This window comes from Nicotiana attenuata, chromosome 1 (genome assembly GCF_001879085.1).
Source record: "Nicotiana attenuata strain UT chromosome 1, NIATTr2, whole genome shotgun sequence".
NCBI classification, from domain to species: domain Eukaryota; kingdom Viridiplantae; phylum Streptophyta; class Magnoliopsida; order Solanales; family Solanaceae; genus Nicotiana; species Nicotiana attenuata.
Genome location: NC_031989.1, coordinates 108,977,003 through 108,981,360, shown reverse-complemented (window position 1 = coordinate 108,981,360; position 4,358 = coordinate 108,977,003).

Sequence of the window (4,358 nt, the reverse complement as noted above, 5' to 3'; positions counted from 1 at the left end):
AAGAAGACATATTGCAGAAATTGTAGATAAATTGTAGATAAATTATAGATTATTTGTATTCTGATTGTACATGCTTTATTTTCTATTTTCACAAATAAAAAACGGCTAAAACTTCTACAAATCTTCTGAAAAAACGCAATTATGTCAAAAATCCCAATTATGCTACAATTGAATGGGAATTGGGATATAAAAATTCAATGTACGCAGTTTGTAGATATTTTGTAGATAAATTGTAGATTATTTGTATTCTAATTGTAGATGCTCTGTTTTCTGTTTTCACAAACCAAAAACGACTAAAGCTTCTATAAATCTTCTGCAAAAAAATGCAATTATGTCGAAAATCCCAATTAAACTACAATCGAATGGGAATTGGGATATTAAAATTCAATATACCCAGTTTGTAGATATTTTGTAGATGAATTGTAGATTATTTGTATTCTGATTGTAGATGTATTGTTTTCTGTTTTCACAAATCCAAAACGTCTAAAACTTCTACAAAATCTTCTGCAAAAATGCAATTATGTCAAAAATACCAATTAAGCTACATAAACGTGCTTTGGGGGAAATCACTGTTATTTAAGTGTTTTGGGTGATTTCTTTTGCAGATTACGACTATTGACGAGGCTAAGAGATTCTATCCTTTGTTTGGACTTGGTGCAAATGTTGCTCTGATTTTCTCAGGTCGCACAGTGAAGTACTTTTCTAGCCTGAGAAGCTCTTTGGGTCCTGGAGTTGATGGTTGGGCCATCTCTCTGAAAGCGATGGTGAGTATTGTAATGTTGATGGGTGGGGCAATCTGTTTCTTTTACTGGTGGGTGAATAGAAATGTTACTGGATGGTAGAAGAAACTTATTATCTTTTGCTTGACTAGTAGAAAGCACTCTCTTTCATCAATTTGTTTTTGAGAAGCAGATGCACCACCTTTTGTCCCTCGTCTATCACTTCTACTAAAATGACGATTCATTGCTGGGTGAGGGTGAGGGTTTGGAAGAGAGAAACGTGAGAGGGGTGGGATATACGGTACCTTGAATTAAGGATGGATATACGCTGCATTAATTGTACCCTTAAAATACACTATGGTATAGAATTGGTAATTTGGTATACTAAGTGTAATTAAGTCAAACCTTAAACATTGAGGGTAATAAGGTTTCCTATGTGGCATAGGAATGTAAAAATTTCTTTAAATAATCCGAAATTTATTTCTATTTAGTCATCTATTACTTTTTTAATTAATAAACTGTTTTAATTATAACGTTTTAACAATTTATTGATTTGAAAAAGGTGACTATTGATTTTAAAAGGTGCCTGTTCGCAACGGTTGAGTCTGTAAATTCTAACAGACACCTAAAGGGTTTATAAATACCCCATTCCTCTCCAAAACAAAATATTATCAGAAAAGCAACATTTTCCATCTTCTTCTCTTTCTGCTATCTTCAATTCACAAAGTTTGTTCACGTGGAAATTTGAGTTAATTGCTGGTACTCGAATTTTAGAGGCTTTGTAGAATGCTGGAGGAATTCTGTCATAATCCCTGCAGCAATGAAATTGGGAGGCTTAAATTACTTAAGGATAATGACTATACTATCAAGGCCTAATTATTTCATCCCGATATTCTGTTATTTCTCTAGCACTTACGTTTAGATTCTAGTAGAACTTTCGGCCATGTAGCAGTTGGACAGATATACTTGGTAGCTAATTGTGTTAGTTAGCTATGGTTGTACAGTTTCTTTGGTGATAAATAAAAATATATAGTTACCAAAAAAAACTATCAAATTAGTGCTGTTTAACTTAAAGTGGTGTAGATTGGACCCAGTAGTTTCTATGAAGAAGAAGATCAATACTTCAACCTTACAAGAATAAGAGTAAATCCAAAAACAACTTTTATGTAGAATTAACAGTACGTATACCGTTAAGCAGGGACGGATCTACCTTGAAAGGTAGGGGTGGTATGGCACTCGCACGCTTCGGCTAAAATTTTGAATATATATTTATATATCTGGTAAAAATCGTATATATTATTAAGTGCCACCTGCAATAGAAAAATGGGATGCGGGTGCCACTGGTTCAGGGAAGGCTTTTGAAGTCTTTAGATTCCTAAATAACCCGAGCTCAAATCTCTATTGACGCATTAATGCTCTGTGCTGCAGGTGCTGCTTTTCATTTTCATTGTTCCAGTTCTTTTTTATTCTTTTTTCTTTTTTGAGCTCTAGGCCTCACCTCTCTTTTTCTTCCTTTTATTTGATATAACTCCCTTTTTCTTGTTCTTCTTCTTTTTGCTGCTTTTCTTTTCTTTAAAAAAATTTATTGCATTAATCTTCCTTTTTTTCCCTACAAGTATACTTAGTTCAAAAGCAATTTTTTCGATAAGCCATTTGAATTTGATCGATCGATTGATTGGATCGAAGTACGAAGGGGTTGATTGAAGTCTGAGATCAGCCCAAGAATTGATTTTAGTTAATATATAGCATCTCTTTTTTAGATGAAGCAACATTAATCTATATATATTGGAGTATAATTGAGCAATATCACTATCACGACCCGGATTTCCCACCCTTGGGAGTCGTAATGGGGCCTACTCGTAGAAGTTAGGCATCTCTTTTTTAGATGAAGCAACATTAATCTATATATATTGGAGTATAATTGAGCAATATCACTATCACGACCCGGATTTCCCACCCTTGGGAGTCGTAATGGGGCCTACTCGTAGAAGTTAGGCAAGCCACGAAATTTAGAAATCGTTAACCTTTTCATTTTTAACACTTTTAACTACTTGTAACAACAGGTGATCAATATTTAAACAGTAGCGAAAGATGAAATTAAGCAGAAGACTTAGATAAATATAATACCAAAATCGATACGAACAGCCAACATGTGTCTCTACCCAGAAACCGGTGTCACAACACACGGACTGTCTATGATTACTACATACAAATGAGTGAAAGAAAGAAACTCAGTCTTTCTCGGATACAAGTGATAACAGAACATAATAGTAGATAGAAGATCCGTCGGGCCTGCGGACGCCTGCAAGACTACCTCGGGATCTCTGTGGACTGAAGGCGGGCTCCCAAGCTACTGCTGTTGTCCCAGTACTGCTCTGGTATCTGCACAGAGTGCAGAGTGTAGCATCAGCACAACTGACCCCATATGCTGGTAAATGCCTGGCCTAACCCCGGCGAGGTAGTGACGAGGCTAGGACCAGACTCCAGATAAACCTGTGCAGCTATATATATATATATATATATATATAGACAGCGGAAAAATAAACTAGAACAAACAATTAAAGCTGGGAAGGGAAAACATGCTTCGGGGAATAACAGATAAAACAGAATCTCAAGAGAATTATCAAGAAACCAAAAATTTAACTTCTATCAAGGATAAGGAAAACAAAAGCAAATTTCACTCTCGGTTCACATCTCGTTGCAGGCGTGCAACCCGATCCCATTTCTCATATCTTGTGGTAGGCGTACCACCCGCTCCCATTTTATTATATCTCGTGGTAGGCGTACCACCCGATCCCATTTTATTATATCTCGTGGTAGGCGTACCACCCGATCCCATTTTATTATATCTCGTGGTAAGTGTACCACCCGATCCCATTTCATTATATATCGTGGTAGGCGTACCACCCGATCCCATTTCATTATATCTCATGGTAGGCGTACCACCCGATCCCATTTATATGCCAACACAAAATCACAGGGAATCCCGGCAAGGGAACAAAATCAATATAATGACTTCCCGGCAAGGGAACAAAAGCAATGTAATAACTTGCCAGCAAGGGAGCAACAATATCAAGACAAACATCCCGGCAAGGGAGAATCAGCTATAACCAATCCTAACTCAACTCCTACTCAGGTCAATTAGAACCAACACTTAATCATAAATAAAATCCACGAAAATAAACTAAATCTTTGCTCAATATCGAGAATCATCAATTAAAGCATCCGTAGTAACATTTAAGAACACAACATCTATCAATTCAAGACTCACGGTCATGCTCGACACCAACGTATAGATACTCGTCACCATGCCTATACGTCGTACTCAACAAGAAGCAATTAGCAAATAGGACACAACTCCTAATCCCTCAAGCTAAGGTTAGACCGGACACTTACCTCAAACTTCCACGGCCAACTCAATCCTCAAATACCGCCTTTCCTTTCGAATTTGGCTCCAACACAATCGTATCTATACATAATCGACTTAATAACATCAATAAATGCTAAACAATCCAATTCCAATGCTTAATTATAACTTTCCAATCATTCTTTCCAAAAACCCAAAAATTGACCCCGGGCCCGCTTGGTCAAAACACGAGGTTCGGACCAAAATCCGATCACCACTTCACCCACGAGCCC